The 20,165-nt window shown below is 38.6% G+C and overlaps 1 protein-coding gene and 1 long non-coding RNA gene across 2 annotated transcripts in view; both read left to right on the top strand.

The window, feature by feature from the left end:
• Positions 1-20,165, top strand: part of LOC134795579 (uncharacterized) — a 265,880-nt gene that overhangs the window by 108,750 nt on the left and 136,965 nt on the right. The gene's annotated exons all lie outside the window — the stretch shown is intronic.
• Positions 1-20,165, top strand: part of LOC134795539 (ataxin-1) — a 45,183-nt gene that overhangs the window by 17,644 nt on the left and 7,374 nt on the right. The window lies entirely within an intron of this gene.

Genomic DNA, 20,165 nt, shown 5'->3' on the forward strand with positions numbered 1-20,165 from the left:
GGACGGACGGACGGACGGACGGACAGCGAAGTCTTAGTAATAGGGTCCCGTTTTACCCTTTGGGTACGGAACCCTAAAAAAGAATACGGTTGAGAATTTAGCTGGAAAGGAAAAAGATGTATCTATGAGGCGAATATAATAGACGATGATGGTTGACAATTTGGCGAATGATACCTAAATTTTGAACCGCTTGTTTATACCGCCCGTCAAGCGAGGCTTTTTGAATTTTGAGGAGTTGTAGGAAGAAAAAAGAAGAGGTATGCGGATCACAGATATTAACAAATGGCGAAACAAAAAATATGGCACAAAAACACAAAAGCACAATAATTAGGTGGTTATAAAAAAATTGGGATTGGAAAAACTATCGCTAAAATTAAGATATTGCAGTCTTGAATTTCAGTTAGGAAAGGGGACAAAGGGTAAAGGGGACAAACGTGGAAGCACACGCAAGGGTGCCGGCAGCTGGATCCAAATCCAGTTGCATATAGCATGGATGGCGCACAAGTTGGTGTCCTCAAACAGGCCTGACGAGGCAAACCTCACTCGCCTCCTGGAGAGCGCTGATGGCAGGCAGTAGACGGGACGGTAACGATGGGGCCACCTCACTTCATCAGTGCCCGGCGCCGATACACGCACGGCCTTGGTGGCCAACTGTCTACGGGGAGCGTCTCCTCCCTGACGCCGATTCACGCACGGCTTGGGTGGCCAACTGTTTACGAGGAGCCTTTCCGCCCGTGGATTTACGCGCACTTTAAAAACTTATATATCAAATCTGGTTAAAAACAACCCGGGAGCACAAACCACTTTTTCACACCAAATTCACAAGCGATCTGCCAAAAAACAAATTAAATTTTTTCTTTCTCGAACATTCCATCAAAATTTAAATTCAAAATAATCGCAAATATGCATTTTATTTTTTTACAAACGGCCAGTAGCGTTTCGCTACAGCCTATAATATGGATATCATTCAATAAGTCATACAGAACGTCTGCGGAAATTTACTGTCGGTATTTTTAACAGAATCTGTATAATTGGACTATAATACTCGACATATTATTAGGACTTTCTATTTAGATGACCAATGATTACTTAATTAAATTCAGCTTCCCCGGTTTCACACTAAAATAAATTATACTAATATTTGCTATAAAAACCTTAAATGATCCTCGCGAGTCTAACATGACAAGCGACATATGTCACTTACATAATGTCCTTAATGTCTTCAATAATCGTTAGATCTTCGAGGTTTACCATTTAAACTTTGACCTTCGAAAGATTGAGTTACGTCACTCACTCGCCTAACAAGAAAAGATCAATTGTCTCACAAGACAAGAACGAGTTAAAACTCAAAAATAATGACATAAATGTTAACCTGTTTAAGAAAATTTATGGGATTTCCGAGTCCAATTAAGTGTATTCCAGTAATTAATAGCATTAAAGTACATATTGCGTTCGTGGGATCATCAAGTACGTACCTATAGGAAAACCACAATCGTTTATGCTGGGTTATTTTAGTATCTCAGTAACACGGATACTAAATTCCCTTATAAGTAATTAATCGTTACGAAAATTATATGACGATCTCAATTCGGAGTAAGACATTTATGAATAATTTATAATAGACAGTAACGCAATTACTGAGTGGCGTCACTCCTATAAATAGAATCCGATATGATGTTTGTGGGTCCTCATTACGAAATTCTAACTAAACGATACAGGAGTACCTACGTCCTCTATAAATGCCGACTTGAACTAAAACATATTCTTGATAACTTTTGACATTAATGATAAACAGTCCAATTTTGTATTTGAACATAATAACAAGTTTACTTAGTTTTCAAAGCGGATAGCAACAGAATTTACCTACCTACACAAGAACAATAGTTTTCACCTGCTACAAGAAACAATACCTGTGAAAACGTAGAAATATCGCAACTTGCTGTATTATTGGGGATTCGTAAATACCAATACATAGTTACACGGCCTAGTCATTTAAGTTTTGATACCACTTTGGATAGCTAGTTCGTTAATTGTTGTTGATTATATAGAAACTTCAAAACTTGTCGTAGGTATTGTATGAATTTTTACTTATAGTTACACCGGCGTCAATTAAGTTTCGATACCAATTTTGATAGCATAGTTCGTTAAGTGTGGCGTGGGTTAGGCAAGGTTAGCATAGCGTTCACGGTTAGTTAGCACGGGTGATGTGGTGGCTGGGCGAGCGCAAGGCCGCGCCGCGCACGTGTACCTATATCGTGACGTCACACGCGCACGCACCGCGCGTTCAAGTTCAATGTTGTCTTTTAATTTATTGTACCACTAGAACTAGCTTTTTATGGTTAGCGTTGCGATTTGTTGCGATGTCAGAAGTTGGGATTTGCGGATGGAAATAAAACCTGCAACATATTAGATGCGTGAAAAAGCATGCCTAACTATTGTCATGCAAATTAACTGAGAAACTATTCCTACCTACTTGATATTAGCGGAAGAGATAAGTTGTACCTATATTTATACTTCCCCGTATAGTCAATTCACTGCAATGTCGTTCCTAACGTAGAACTCCTTCGCCCACGCAAACGGGTGGCATGATATGAAATCACATTAAAGGCGAGGTTGCTGCAGTGTCGGCACACAGATAGGTATTAAGAATTTCCATATCTAGAAGCTTGTTCCACATTAGTCTGCAAGACAGATAAGACAGAACGAGAATCCATCGTGGATTCTTTTAACGAAAATTGGCAACAGGCGACATCGTCCGGTCCGGATTTGCGTCGGGCTCGAGAAGAATTTGTATCGATCAGAGGCACTCGCAACTCATTGGTAAACATTATGTGAAAAACGCTAGCTACAGCTAGCGCTGTCTGAGGCCGATACCACGTAGAAGGTAGAAGAGAACATCATGGTCTATCATGGTTTCTCTTCTGGGCGGAAATCAGCAACAGTCAACGACGTCCGGTCCGGACTTACGTCTTGTTCCGTGAAGCATTCGTTTTGAAAACAGGCGCTCGCGACTCATTGACAAAGGTTCTTTGAAGAACGCGTGCGCGACCGTCAACACGATGACCGCAGCATGCGCGGCCATTGTGACGTCACCCCGTCACATCCGCGTTGCCCGCTCTCACTTCCAAATATTTATTATTTACGCTTTCCTTTCAATATACATTGTTGCCACTTGTTACTGAGCGTGGCACAGTTCCTTACTAAATTGTATAATACAAATATTGACACTAAAGGTACCTTGGGAACAAACATTGTTTGTTGGCTTTCGTACACAAGTCTAGTCTGGAATATCGATTCATGCCAGCGAGGTTATAAATACGGTGGCCTAGAGATAAATAGTATTTGCCTAAAATGAAGTCGAAACTGTCTACGTGACCACCGGAGCTTTATCTCATTTGTAATATTTAATTTAATCATTATAGGTACCTACGCGAAAATATGTCACATGCAGTTCCCACTTGGTACGGGTCACTTGATACTGTGACAGCAGCTGTTTGCCGTCCGCTATCTTATCGGCCGAACATGATACGAATAATTTATATAGGTAGGCGGTATGCAACTAGTAATGTATCTAGATAGCGGCCTGCGACATTGCGTATCGGAAAGTGCAATGTTTGATATAAACTTCACAAGTTGCTTAGCGACGTTGTATGCCCAGCAATATTTGATATCGAACGAAAAGTAAGATTGGAAATAGTTACATATTTCGAGCATAATATTATTGTTGAGATAGCGCTGATGTTCAAGCAAGTTATAATTAAAATTATCACATACCTAGAGACAGCGAATATACAAAACAAAGATGACCGGTTATTAATTTTAACCGAACTGTTAACACACGATAATGGAATGTTTTGAACTCGAAGTTTCGTTACTGATAGTGGAAATAGAAAAACAACATTCTGCACGTGTTGTTACATAAGCGACATTTAACAAAAAAGTTCACTCTATGGACAAAACATCAAACGTGAACAAACCAGTTTCTAGTACTGAAAAAATGTATCCTGCCTGTAAGGTAAGACGCGAACGAGTTAAGCATTCAATAAAATGTCTACGTATGATGACTCATAATCGTTTTACTGCAGTTATTTAAATTATTGTAATCGAAGTAGGAACTGTAAACAATATACATACATATGTAGCTATATTAAAAAAATATTGTGTTGTGAGTTTGGTGTCAATAAGACCAGAACATGTAATAGAGATAATATCGAAGAGTCAGAAAGAAAGGTTGCTGAAGAAAATATCCACCTCTTCTTACTTACTTTCAATATGATCATACTTGGTCCCGGTGTAAATAAGCCGCATAGACCATTATTGCTTGGCGCAACGTATTGGCGGTCACTTAGCATACAATCGGTGGTAATGGTAATACCTCAAAGGGTTAGTCACGGCACTATCGTGTTTAGTATTCTAGGGACGGCGAGTTGCCTACGCGTGTCGATGCCTAGAATGGAATCCGAACGTGAAGCGGTAACTGTTCACACGAGGTCACCCCTGGCGGCCTAGCGAAGGTGACAATTGCTTGCGCTTTGCCATCGAATCGGTTTGTGTCTCTCTATCACTCTTCCATATTAGTGTGACAGTGACCGTTGCGTTTCGTTCGCTACGGAGCGTTAGCGATTGGCATCTTGTCTACGGGGCGTGATAGGTTTGGATGTACAAGGTGGAACAACAATGAGTGACCGAGTCATACACTGCTGAAGGTTTGTTGAAGGTTCTAGAAAACTCAGTCATATGGATTCAGTCTTTGCATTGCATGTAGGAATATTTTGTTCTCAGTGCTGTTCAGACGAAGTCAGCCGTGATACGTTTTAATATTTAGGTATTCAATGAGCAGTCTTGCATGTTGTTAGAGCCAAAATTCTATAGAGTGCATTTATGTAGCTTTGAGTTCGCACTTCATGTACATATTTGGGTTAGGTACTCCGAACAGGATGGAATTTATACCTAGAATGGTTAAGATAAAAGTTACAATTTATCTCGTGAGTCAAGTCTAGGTATGTACCTATACCTAGGTAAGTCTATCATGACATACATGACTTAGCCATTCCTACGTAGACGTAGATATCGATGTTTGTTTTCTTTAGACTATCTAGACATACAGACGACGTGCGCATGCACAAGAAAGTGAATAGATTAAAAACATTCGTGTGCCGCATGTTTGGCAAGCCATGGGCGACGCTTGGCAGGCCGTGTGGCTGACCGCTATTCATGCCGATTGATTGTTCTCTCACTATTATTGGCAGCAGCCCACATACGCAAAAAGGTTCCATAGAATTTTTCTTCAAGTTTTCCCTTGCAAAGGAAAGTAAAGTCAATTGTCTCACGAACAGGCTCCGTTCCGTGATAACCTCGTATCTATTCGTTAATGGCCCGCAGGCACGCAGTCTCCTTTCGCACAGATACAGCCTTTTGTAACTTAATTATAAGTATCCATGTAAGCTCAAAGGTTAAAGTTATTTGCTATTTGGATTATAAATCTCGGGTAAACATAGTATCACGTTTTAACGATAGCGGGACTCGTTCGAGCCGGGGGCTGTGTACCTACATGTCCTCAACCGCTCTTTTTATTGACGTCAGACAGTAATTGCACAGGTTTTTTTTTCCTTAGACTTTGACTCGACAGCTAGAGGCAAGTATTGTCGCTTGCTTTTTACTTTAGGTACAAGCTTTTTAAAATACTGCAGTGAAAGGCACTAAGCAAGATTGCGTGGTTCTTAAATAACGTTCAAACTAGTGTTCTAACCGCAGAACGAATGGTAGTTCTAAAACTAGCGTAGTTATGCTGCCATTAATTAAAGTGAGTGCTGAAGCAGCAGCCTGTGAAGCGAGTGTTTCACGGTTCAACCGCTTCATTTGAAACATTATTAGAAGGTTCAATGGGAATTTAATTTTGATGGCGCAACTGCCCGCCCGGTAGGTTCACGCTTCGCTACTCCCATCTTCCTAAGTGAGTATACTGTGAATAATTTTAGCCTGTTTCGGCCCGTTCACTTTACCCACACATAGTAGCTAAAACCGGTAGGTAAAGTTGAAATCATGCGCGGCTATTTTAGTAACGAAAAAATGTAAAGGAAGAATTTTACTTGCAAAAAACCTTCCACGTGTAAATGAGAAATAATATATCAATTTCCGTAGCAGATGTCAAAACAAAGCCTCGGTCGGCACTCTATTTGATTTGATTCGGCAATAATATTTTCTATTTGATTTTAACTTTGGTAGAGCGCCTGGCGCTTCGGGGTTCTATGAATAGTTATGGATATGGATAGCTTCAATCTGTAGCAAGATTATTAAAAAAATTCATGTTTTGAAACTTTAAAAAAATGTTTCAGCCTAGTTTATTGTATTGAATTCTGTGTTGAGTAACATAGCTCAAATAACAATCTTTTGGCACGGGCCACGTGGGCGCCGGCGGCAGAAGGCGCCTTCCAATTTAAAAATACGAACTTGATTTGAAATTGATCTCATTCTGTCTCGCTCACTCATATATTCCAGCGAGCGAGATGCACCAGAGCTCATATCATGATTTTATTTTGAAGATGTAATCCTGCCTCGCATCCGTATCGCATGTTATCAGCTACAAAATACCGAAATAACTTGTTTCATGCATCTTAGGCCCGAGTAGCGAAATCACAACCCAAGATCAACAACTTTTTTTATTTTATACGCCCTTTTTCTATTTATACTTCGCTCCATCGATCGTTTGAATATGATTACTTTCAGGTTATTTCTTTATAAGTCGACCGCTACCGTTTCACATTAAATTGAAATGGAATGAATATAATTTTATTCCAATAACAGCTATAGGTATTTATGCGATTTGACATTTGATTGAGTTATTAAATTTAGACGACAGAATAATATTGTAATAAGCTACAAACAAATCATAAAGGAAATTACATCGATACAAAGTTTAGGGTATGTTTTTGTTATTGTTTTGGACTTTATCGAAACAACTCAATTCCAAAATAGTCGACCAACATTATTATTTACCTATTTCTAACTCGGTTTAAAAGCAAAGAGAATTTCCTACAAGGAAATGAAGGCAATTACCGAGATATTCTTGCCTTAAGTTTCTAAAAGATCTAATTAGAAACGTTGCTTATTTTTTTTGCAGCAAATGGAACTCAAAGAGAAAGATTCGACGTGCAAATATTACTCATTCTACTGACTATATAGATAATAAAAACGCTGGACGCACAAAATTGTTGCAACGTAGCACTATTTGTTGCAACGTAGCGCTATAAAGTCCAAGTAGCAACTAGATTGAAACCAAATTAGCTAATTGCCAGTCACCGGTCAGTGAACTTCCTAATTGAATGCAATTTGAATGTATTTTAACACTTACAGTTCTTTGCATTTCAATTGAACTGTGAAACGGCCTCAATCAGGTTTTATTGATGTTAAAACGCACATTTCGTTATTGAGATAATTTTATAGCGTGGAAAGCTTGAGGGCCGAGCATATTAACATTACACATGGGTGAGAATGAGAAATTAAATATGTTAAGATACTTATATACATACTCGTACATACTTTAAGACGACTGAAGTAGTGATCCTTGAAGACCTTGATCTAACATTGGGTCTGTCTACTGCCCACGTACAATTAAATGCTAGAATACTTTTTGTCTAAACGGATATTTTACAATATTATACAATGCGATACAAGAGAAATAAATTGGAATCGGAAATGTTTTCCTGAAATAACCACAGATATGTGGGTTATCCATTAAATGTGTTGTGTTACCGTGTTTATAAACAGCAGCGACTTTAATGTTGAAAACAACCACATTTAAATTATTTACATACTTATGTAAGTAAAATACTTATACTAACGAGTGTTCAATGAAAAATTATAACATACCTAAGTTAGAATAAAACAATCATTTTTTTCGAACGGCTAAATTACGAGGCCCTCGAACATTTCACGTCTACATCCGGCTTAAACGTACGCACGTGTGAGTAATTGGTGTTAACATACTTTAAGATGCGAGTGATTATCCAGTCGAGTGGCAGTTACTCGTTACTTGTTGGTTGTTGCGCCACTTGCGCCAGCGCTGGCGCCAGCAAGCTCGGCTGTCTGCGGCCGTGGGCGTCCGCGGCTTCTCGTCATAAATATGGATACCTGTTCACACGACACAGCACATGTTTATGTATTCGAATTTCCACCTCGTCGCGTTTGCTTTAAATATTCTAGGGCTTGAAGATAACGCCTTTTACCTAACTTAGCTAGACTTACCTCTTGTTTACTGTACCGTATCTTATGTAATGTCTGGTTGTTTGGTTCCAATGTAGATACGAGTACAAAGTAAGGCACAACGCATGTTACAACTTGTTAGATGTATATTCATATTTGTAATAATCGTATTAGGTTGTTCCTGTTTCCGATCGATAAGGCAAACCAACTACCTACTTTATGGGCTGCATAATGTTCAAACAGCCATATTTGTCTTTATACTACAAGCTAATGTATCATTTTATACCCAGAGTTGTCTCGGATTTGACCGAGGCTCCTATCCAGTTTCCTGCTTTCCACTTTTCAAAATCCTATCCTGTCCTTATTTTGTGAGCCCAACAATCATATACTTAAGTCATCTTTACTGAAGAATAGTCACTTCTATTAGTCTTCCTGACTGATAACTGTCGGTTCTTTAGCCTTCTAACTGGCTACAGCTGGGGTGGGTTGAATTAGATGTCTATATAATTCACAAAAATTTAACTTCAGACCATCGTTATCATGCCTTTATTCATTACTTTACTGGGCTTTCCGCAATTTAAATTACTGTACAAAAGGTCTAACCGTAGCTCCGGCCTTGTTTGGAGATGTAAGTAATCCTGATTAAATTAAAATACAAGATTGTCCTTAGAGCGTACACTACGCACGTAGGCGTGGTGGTTTGCCTCGCCGCTTGTTGCGTGATCCGCTCAATAAAACTGCTGTTAAACCTCGAATTGGTCATTTAAACTATATAAAGGAACGTTCCACCTCTTTGTCCGCTTTGAGTTCAAAGTCTAGTAATTTTACTAGTTTTCGTTTTCGTCTAAATCGCTATAGGCAAAGTTATGGACTATTTATATCTTAATTAATACCACAGAATTAACAAACAGATAAGATAACAGACGTTGTATTAAATACTTGGGTATGTAAATGTAGGTACGTAACGGAAGTTCTATATACCTATTCTTTACAGAGATCAGTTTATTTATTTATTTATTTAACCTTTATTGCACAAAAGAAAAACCTTACAGTACATAAGGCGGACTTAATGCCATAAGGCATTCTCTACCAGTCAACCTTTAGGCAAAGCAGAGAGATTGTGGGCGGTGCTACTTTAACAATAACAACAAATATACGTCATATAGGAAATAACAAACCATACATACATATATACATACATACATACATGTAAATATACATACTTATGTTACATATAATATTATATAGGTACATATATAAAGACAAAACATAAAGAGCTTGTACATACATTACGAATCTTTCATTCTGCTAGCAATGAAACCATGTAAAGATTTTTTAAATGCAAACTTATTTGGGGCATTTTTGATTCTGAAGGGAAGTCCGTTCCAAAGACGGGCCACCTGCACGGAAAACGAATTCGACATGAATCCAGTGCGGTGAGGAGGGATGGACAGAGACATATTCCCGGAAGAGCGAAGTTGACGGTCGCGCGTAACGCCGTAGTATTGAAAAAAAGATTAAAGGTATTCAGGAGAATTTGGATCATTCAATACAGAAAAAAGAGTACACAACAAGCGAACATTGCGTCGTTAACGGATGCGGAGCCAGCCAAGCTGAGAACGAAAAGATGAAACATGATCATATTTACGAAGGCAGAAAATGAAGCGAATGCAGTTAATGAGTAGCCGATCCAATTTGTCGAGAAGTTCTTCATTTATGTCTGGATAGCACACATCACCATAATCAATAATGGGCAGGATTAGGGAATTTATTAATAAGACTTTAGTTTTGATAGGCAGGAAGTGCTTAAGTTTATTAAGAGCGTGAAGGGAACCCATGACCTTTCGACTGATCTCAGTAACCTGTGCTCTCCAACTCATAGTACTGTCCAAAATATGTTATCTGGCATCCAGTTTGCATATGTTATCTGGCTAATTAAAGTCGACCCCGACAAATTAATTAACGTGACATTATTGTTCAAAGTCCTTTGTGTTTACTGTTTACGCATGTTTACTATCAATACTATCATGCATCTATGGGCCGTGTGGTAAATTTTGCTTTTTTGGCAATACTCTCTGTCTCCAAATGTGCATTACATTTCTCAATTACAAAGTTTTCAATAAAATTCGTTCTCCGAAAGGCCGCAATGCAGTTAACGAAAAAGGCAATTCCGACTGAAAAGCGAATAGCATTCAAGACCTCAAGGTTTGCCAACTGGAGCCACCTACTGTCCTTAACACACTGCCGGTCCGGTACCAATCAAAATGCAACGTTAATATTAAAATTAGCTGCAGAGAGTTATTCCAATCGCAACAGTCGTAAGCTCTTGAACCACTATAACCTTATAACAGACAATGAGCTTTCCGGCCACTTATAAACCTTACGGATGTTTTTCTCACTGGCTGAATGAGCATTCAACTTGGCTGTACTCAAATAGCATTGAGAATACACGGCAAGCAATTAACGCGTCAGCTTTACCGCAAACAAGTAAAGCTAAGTAATGTTGTGGAAACTTTACGTAACGTCGCGTGACTCCACAGTTCATTCAGCGCTCGAGCACGACTCGCTCTACATACAACTGGGTACATATAAACGCTGGGAGGTATCGTCTAACTCACAGTTTAGTTAGTATCAGTACTGCGACTTCGTAGAAAAGCGGACTTGGTTTTTAATTTCCTTGTTCCTATACAAAATGATATGACGAAGTCACATGTCTAAGTGTGCTTTCACTTTGAAATTGTGAACCCATAGTGGAAGCACGGACTCTTGAAAAAAGCTTAATGACCCCACATTGGGGGCACCCGGACAGGGAACATGTTAAATCGACCGTATCTTGATGCACGTGTACAGCCTTGCGTTGTGTTTATTTTAGACAGATGAACCTGATTGTAGCAATAACATGTTTATAAATAAAATAACTGCATTTAAATCCCAACTAAAACAATATGATAATTAAGTTTACAACGAGAAAAGAAATACAATCCCCAAAAATATTAAGAACTAAGAAATTAAGTACCTAACTATAAATAAAACTAAACTAATCGAACTACCCACCCCGCATCGCTCCCGGGGAAAAGGAAAAAAAATGTTTACAACGAGGATCTACACTATAATAATGTCTCAAATAAATGTTGTATTTCGAGATTAACAACACCATTAAGAATTGCAATTTTAATTAAAAAAGCTCTTTGTGTAAAAAATGTTTTATGCCAACCAGGTTTTTGTTGGCAAGTTTTTATGTAGGTTAATTAGACCGTGTAGAAATAATCCACATTTTTTAACACATTTGTCAAAGTACTGCGTAGAATAACCATGTGCCTAAGTACTCTAGACGGCACACGCTCCAGCTAATCTGCTTAACTGCGGCTTAAATGTGTGCTAGGTCGAGCCTCCCAAAAGGGTTCGAATACACATCACATCATTATACTGATTACTAGCAGAGTTAACGCTTTTAAAACGCTCAAGTCCTTGACAAACAATAGGTTTATGTTTCTAGATGATTCAGTGAATATTGTTATTGTTGAGCTAGAGATGGAAAACAATGGCAATATTGTTGAGTTAGCTTAATTTGATCCTGTGTATTTTGTCTTACTAACACCTACCTAAGCTAACTTTAGACTTAAGTCACTAAGTTGATAAATGATGACTTTAGTTATGTTGACTATTTATTGGACTTCGTATTGATCATGCGTTAAATCGTTAAAAAGTTTGCTTATTTCATGCTAAAAGTTAAAAAAAAACTACCAATCAATAATTATACTGCAATTTGCGGTACATGGACTGTGACTAACTCTATTAGTATTTCCACATAGATGGACTAGTTATATTAATCTTACAATGTTAATACTGAAGGCAAAATTACCTCCTTCCTCGCTATTGCATGCCTTTGGTCCTGTCAGTTAGCAAGTTAATACTCTAGTGACTATGCAACACTGCCTTGGACCTTAGTTGGCGAAGAGAAAACTAATAGTGTAGAAACGATTGTGCATAGAAAAAGTATTTTTAGGGTTCCGTACCCAAAGGGTAAAACGGGACCCTATTACTAAGACTTCGCTGTCCGTCCGTCCGTCCGTCCGTCCGTCCGTCCGTCCGTCCGTCCGTCCGTCCGTCCGTCTGTCACCAGGCTGTATCTCACGAACCGTGATAGCTAGACAGTTGAAATTTTCACAGATGATGTATTTCTGTTGCCGCTATAACAACAAATACTAAAAACAGAATAAAATAAAGATTTAAATGGGGCTCCCATACAACAAACGTGATTTTTGACCAAAGTTAAGCAACGTCGGGAGTGGTCAGTACTTGGATGGGTGACCGTTTTTTTTTTGCTTTTTTTTTTGTTTTTTTTTTTATATGGTACGGAACCCTTCGTGCGCGAGTCCGACTCGCACTTGCCCGATTTTTTTTTATACCACATCGGTGGCAAACAAGCATACGTCTTTCGAATGACTTAGCAAAACGATATCAAAGTAGGCAGTATAGCGACGCGAAGGTAAGGACGGTGCAGATATCCCTAATACAAGGGGGCCGTAACAGAAAAAAGTTTAAAACCCCCTGCTCTACAACTCATACATAAATATGTGGGCGAGCGTAGCGTTCATTCAGCATTCGATCAGCATTGAAAATAAAATCTATAAGTATATACGTTTAATGGCACATCTACATTCTTGATTGTTTTGAAATGTCAACTCTAATGTAATAAATATAGAGTTATTCTTGTAATGAGGCGCTTGCGTAGTATATGTTGCATACGTAACATCATAATTGTTGGTACGTTTATTGTGTATATTGTAGCGACAGCTGCGTGAACACTGAACAGGTGCGATCGCGATGGTATCACTCGGCGTAACGCTCAATGCAAATTAATTTAACTACTAATGTAAACAGCGGTTGGAGCCGGTACGAGTATCAGTAATCATGACCAGCAGCCGAACCGGTAGCTAATTGCTACATTTGTGGTTTTTCGTGTAATTGTGACTGGGAGTCGATATACCTACTATACAGGTGTCTCTTAAATTAATGATAGTATGAACAGGACTGTTGAAATCCGCATAATTTATTTTTTACTCTTCTGTGTTCAGTGATTTTTGGTAATTTCAGAGGTACCGATTATTTTAATTGAAAGATCCTTTCGTTTGTGTCTTGCTGCAGAACCTATTATACATATGTAGGTATTTGTTTTACTTAGTTCTTTTTTATCTTTAGGTTGTTACAACACGTCCTGTATTTTAATGATATCCGTGTGTCGAACACATCTGTAGGGAAACCGGCACCAGTTTAGTATTTAAAGTAGATAGGCGACAAACGATTATAAAAAAACAGCTATTATTACATGTCTACTACTTACCTTAAATAAATACCTACATACCGGAGTTAAATTAAACTATGTAACAAAATGTAATGATTATGTTTCATAACATAATACACGAAGATACACACAACTCACACAAGTAATCGTAATCGCTGTATTCAATCTTGCATATAATTACAAAAGTGTTTACGTAGTCAATTCACACTTGCATCTGCTTATCTAAGTACTCGATCATTGGCTGAATCAATTTCGTTTCCTTATCATGCCGTTCCGCAATCTGTCATTGAATTCACGTAATACGCACAACCAATGTTAACTACACGTATTCTTCCGTCTTTCTGACAAGGTTTCATAAATTCTTAACTCTTGTAGGTGTAGGGAGGGACCTATCTGATGGAAATTGGAGCTCTCGCCATCTAATTTTGTTTTACCTCATTATATTACGCCTCTTTTTGCCTTAAATAACATGACTAGGTATCCATTTCTCTTTTATATGGTTCTTGTTTATCATCTTCGTTTGCATAAATTAAGTATGCTTTTAATTATTACGTAGGTATTTATAAAAGCGTGCTAGCCGTATTATATGTCAGTTTTCCACTCCCACTTTTCATAATTTGAATAATGTTCTAAATATTGTTTTACAATCCTCGCAAGGCTTACGAATACCTAATTTGGACTATAGTAGTTGAGAGACCACAATGAAATATGCAATTTGTCAAAGGCCGGATAAACTCGCGAAGGGGGATAAGCATCGGAGCCAATTAGTCTGTACTCCAGTTACCGGTTTCTGCCAGAGGCTGTATATTTATCTATAAACTGGATTAATAGGAGTTTGAGTCAACTTTGTGTTGTTTACCTATGTAGGTATGTTACACGCATACTGTATGTATCTATCGGTTTGCGTACATGCGTATCCAGCTAAAGTAGAATATTTTGAAGATAACACGTTTTGTTTTAGTTAAATGATTGTAGATAGTTTTAATTTCTAATGAAAACACATTTTGTAAAAGATGTGTAAGTAAGAAAAATATTCATATATAAACTTTGTCAACGTATTTTTCTGCCATCCTGTAGAATGCTCGGATAGGATGATATAGGTACATATGTCATAACAAGCGCGATAGCGGTAGGAAATACTCGTAGGTATATGTAACTATTGACTTTCTCCCTCAGCAACCGATATCGGAGCATGTCAAAGCCCTTTTATCCATCCGACAATGTTTGTTAGTTGTCAACAAAATTTTCGACCCATTTTATCGGATAGATACCTACATGTAAATGTCGCATTTCACGACACTAAGTATGACAGGTCTCACATTGATGCGCAGTATAAAGGAACCAAAACAAACACAATTTCTGTCTAGTCTGTAGTTGACTGAGCTTCCCATTTTCTCCCTTCCTCGAAACCGCACTCACTTTCTCCATTAGACCCTTTTGATTCAAGACCATTCACAATTGTATCACTGCGATATCGACCGATAATGTAATCCGCGATGGAGTGATTGTGCACTCTCTCAATTCTATCATGGTCATCAGTACGTTCATAGAATACTATCTAATGGAAACTAAAGGCTTATTAGGAACGAATTCTGTGACAGCGAGGGTCGGGTATGTCTTGGCTATTTCGATTTAGATTTCTTTATTTCACGATGAAAATTACACTATAAATTTCCTAGTCGTCAAAATTGAATTTGAATTATGTATATCTTTTCAGCATGATCGTCACACATTACATTATAAATTTAAAATAAGGAATAAAATTAATTGTCTTTAGCCAACACAACAACAACATATAGGTACTATATTTTGTTTGATGTTAGATAACGAACTTGTAAGTAAATCCCTACATATTCAGTAGAGGAAATGACAAAAAAGTAAGCATTTGTCAATGAAATGTTTGACTCTGATGTGTGATTAAGTTTGTGCAAAGTTGTTCCACGCACAGACGAAATTAAAATCAAAACAAATAGGATTTCAGTCACTGAGATACAATTTGTCCAACTCAACAAACCCGAAAAGCCAAGCCGATGACAGGTAAGAATTCCTTACACGCTCATCCCAACTTACATCACCTCTCACACCAAATAAAATGGTATAATATACGCGTTGTAGTAACGTTTGCTTCTCATATTTGTCGAATACTTAGCGGCTGATTCATAATAAAATTATGCAAAGAACAAAGATGCTTTTCCTACACGTCGTATGTGAAGATGGATGGAGATAGATTTGAGATGAAATCATCTGAATAAATTATAACTAAGCATCATTGTTTAGACTGATAATGATAATGTACTTACCTAGCAGATAAAGAACATTCATTTTTACGCGTGATTTCAACTGAATTCGTATTGAATATGTCATAAATAAAACTACTTACAGGCTGTATTTTTTAAAGTGCACATTGTTAATGAATTAAGGCTTGCATCAAAGCCAAAGGAGAATATTTTAAAAAATAATACGTTTTGTTACACTTAAATAATTGTAGGTACTTAGTTATAATTTTAATGAGATTTTGTAAATGAATGATTTAATATCTAAAGGGGCCCACTGATTAACAGTCCGCCGGGCGGTATCGGCCTGTCAGTTAGAACACAATTTTGACAGTTCCGAACAACTGACAGGCCGATACCGTCCGGCGGACTGTTAATCAGTGGATCCCTTAAGACAATTGTTCCAAAAAAAATTTTGTCAACGTATTTCTGGGCCATCCTGTGCAAGAGAAATGGGTTGTTTGGTTATTTTTAGCCGGAAGTGCCAGTAACAGTGGTTTTGAGTTTAAAACGCCCACCCGTTGCTATTTTAAAAGCATCCAATAACTCCTATCACTACGCCTACACAAAAATATTACATAACTATATTTTTCTCCAATTCACGCGAAGCTTGTTTCAATAAAACTGGAAAGCAAAAGGATCCTGTCATTTATGAAAGTTTGTGCGGCGGGAGGGTGGATGGTGGGTGTGGGGGTTGGGGAGGGGACGCAACGTGAATGGCGGCGCAAGGTCATGGGCGCCGGAAGTAGGTTACGGCGCGACGGGCGGCGCCCTATCGACCCGCCCAACGCCGCCCGGCACGCGCTACCAACCGTTTTATTATTATACTTAGCACTATGTAAGCATTGTGTGCGCACCTCTAAACATGTAGTACATGGACAGGTATTTTATATTCACATGGGAACTGGAGTGATCACTCTTCCTCGATGTATTTTGTTATTGTGCGTGCCAAGCTTTTTTTCAACAAAAAGATTCTTTATTTTTGTATATTTTTTTCTTTTTAAAAGTATTAATAATAAAAATTAATCATTGAAATTTTTACTTTTAAACACACTTTAGGCTAAAAAACACTTTCTTAAATATGTTACGACAACGAATTTAATAGACTCGAGCAGTTTCGATTTTCAACTACTACTGGTTTTACGTCTTTAGAGTTTTTATTCCTAAAAATAAAGTTCTAATTGGATTTAAGAGGTCAGACTAGACATCCCAGTCCAACCCTGAAGTTAAGAATTTGCAACTGCATCGACAGCAGTAGGTAGCAAAGCAAAGCATTCGGCTACAATTAGCGACCCGCGTTATGCTTGAATGGAAAGGCGATTGTTGGCTGCGCCCGCGACGCTGATGTAATCTGTTTTCGTGCAGATCACCTATTCCAACCACATCAGCTCATCGCAAGCGCCGTCCAGTATTATTGTGACCCCCAGACTTGTAACAAGTGTGTTTAAATTCTGTAGCGGTTACTGGTTCGTTGAAGTGAGAGCGGTACGACGCTAATGGAATTAGCAACGATCGTTGGGAATTTGTCTGCCATTCATTGCGGAGTTTTTGCCGGCGGCCGCCGAACCCGCGGCCTTGCTGCTGTGTTACACTGCCATTACGATTTCCGAAGCTGTGAGATACATTTATTGGTGCCAGGCAACGGGGCAGTGGTTCGCTTGTTTCTGTAGCGCACGCTTTCGCGGTCTGTCGTAAGCTAATTATTGCGTTACCTTTATCACTTTTTTCCGTATTTTTCCTGGTACAGTCAAGACATGTATAAACGTGTTTCACCTACATGTCGGTAACTCTGTAGTTATACCGAACCATATAAAAGATGCGAGAAATTTTACCTTCTATTTAACATTGCATACACGTCACCCTCGTAAACGCTCGCTGAAGTGCATTACACGCCTGAGCGCCCAATGTGTTACATAAAAGTTTTCATATTACCCAGAAAATGTTTACAAAATTTCACAGCTTTCTAGCAGAAATTGGTATTTTCCGCGATAAATTTAAACAGGAAAACTAATGGATAAGAGTATATTTTTTCAGAGTTTTAAAATGTGTTAGGTGTTCTTCGAATCATCTGAAAATAGTCCGTCCACCCCGAGTGCGGTCTCCACCGGCTAATTGGCTTGAAATTTTAACGGCTTAGTCACGACCGCATCTGTGTGACTCAGATTTGCACACAATGAAGCTGCGATGTTTCCTCCATGCTGATGACTTTTAAATTTGCACAAAAACGGGTTTTCGTTGCCGTATACTTTGGCATACAGTTGCCTTGCCAACATGGTATTATCTCACGTAAAATTATTTTGCCAATTATCTCTGTTGCCTTTATTAATCGAATTAAATATTGCAGCACAATCCTTGAGAGCTAAATTTCTTCGTTTTTTATAACTTCTAAGCCATCAAGGTCGTTTATTTCGTGACTACGCCTGGAAAGCTGCCGTTGGTTAATAATAATGCGATAATTACATAATAGGGGTCTAGGGACTTGATAATTTCACAGTAATTTATTATGTTAGTTATATAAGTATGTCCCGATATAGCAGTGCTTGGGTGACACATAGGGGGACAAAACTATTTAGATAGTATGCCCAGTAAGTTACTGCGATGAGTTACCTAAGGGGCGCTGTCGTCTGATCGTTACGTAAGCCTCGTAGGCTTAAGGGGAATGATAACATCAGTAGTTAGGCCTTCGGGGAGCCGTAGTCGTAAAACCGGAAAGGTCTAGTAAATGCCTAGTCGCGGAGAGCTTAAGTGAGCCAACATTCCGTTAAAAGATCGCTTGACTGTTTGCCTAATGCCAAGGCATTATAGGCAGGCACGATGCTCGGAATGGATAATAGTAATTATGTACAGAAGGTTCTCTATCCAACGAAGCAGAGGGCCCAGCCAAGTTGCCAATCGTTTACGCAGTAGCGATCGAAACGGCAATTTCTCGTTATCAATCTTCCATATTATTAGTGCGACAGAGAGACATTGGCGTATCGTTCGCTATAACGCAAACGATTGGCATCTTGGGTAGCCACCCTGATGTTAGACAGAACCCTTCCGTCTCTTGCATAACTCCTGGTTTTTTGTACACAATCTTGAAAACGGATAGTCGAGCTGTCCGTGTTTTCGGTTAAAGATACTCGTATGACACTGTTTTTCCTACACGGCTGAATTTAGAGCGGTGAATAGTGGTCATACCTAGTCATAAACCTCTTTTTTGTCTGAAAACCTGTGTGGTAGTATGTCCGAGAATTCCAAGAACCAAACATACATGCAAAACAATCCCACAGTCAAACCGTGTAAACTGTTTTGTGGGACACTGTACTTGTATAAGCTGTATATTTTTATGTTAATAAATATATAATAATAAAATAAAACGATAAGTAAAACCCCTAAGGTACTCGCTCTGTTACTTTCCATTTCTTGATTTTATTTCTACGATTTTTCAACAAATAAGTACTTGAACTCAAGCCGGTTTCCAAGAGGGAACGCATACATATGTATACTCCCTATACGACCGCATTGTAAACATACAATAGGCACACAGGAGTACGAGATCTAATGTTTGTTTGCGCAGGTGCGGCCGGCTGCATCTTTGTTCTTCGAATTATCGCCGTGAGGGAATGCGTCCTACCGCTCCTTGATTGTGTTAATGAGACCCTTCGTTACTTGTCAGTTTTCAAGTTGGATGGATGTTTATCTCCCATACCTGGGATTTTATTAAGGGTAGCTTAGATACGAGTGATTCCGGGAATTTATGGTTATCGAAAAACCCCTTCAACGCCGGTTATACAACCGGTCCTGCGTATTCCGTTGAGTCAGCGGCTGGGCTGTCTTTTTTATGAATTTCTCATATTTACTGATACTTCGAGAGGCAGATTATAGGTATAATATAAACATGATCTATGTGTCGCCACGAGTCAATCCTTTCCGATTTGTTACGGTTTTCTGTGTGTTGCTGTTAGGTAAAGGTAATTAATATTAGGCCTTAGAGTATTTATATAGTAACTGGAGACGTCATGGCTGTCATTTTCTGTACGAAACAGACTGCCGATTTTTGCGGGGGAGGGGACGTCAAATGTATTGCTATTTCTACGTAACGTACAAATAGCCATGTCAGTCCATACAAAAGTCTGCACAATTGTGCAAGTTTTTCGGCAGAGGGGTAAGCTCTTAAAGGCGACTCCAGTTGTTAAATGCTCTACGTGTTAGGCACATATATATCGTACATATAATCGTACATATCGATATAGTCATTAGTAGTCTTTTTCATTGTAAGCCCGCTCGATAATTATATCACACATGAATAAGCGTCCAATTAAGCCAACACTACAGTTTGTTTAGGAACAAAGGCGCCCTAAGACGTAAAGATCGCATCTCTCATCAAGCCCCGTCGTGCATAC

Source organism: Cydia splendana, chromosome 12 (genome assembly GCF_910591565.1).
Source record: "Cydia splendana chromosome 12, ilCydSple1.2, whole genome shotgun sequence".
Taxonomy (NCBI): Eukaryota; Metazoa; Arthropoda; class Insecta; order Lepidoptera; family Tortricidae; genus Cydia; species Cydia splendana.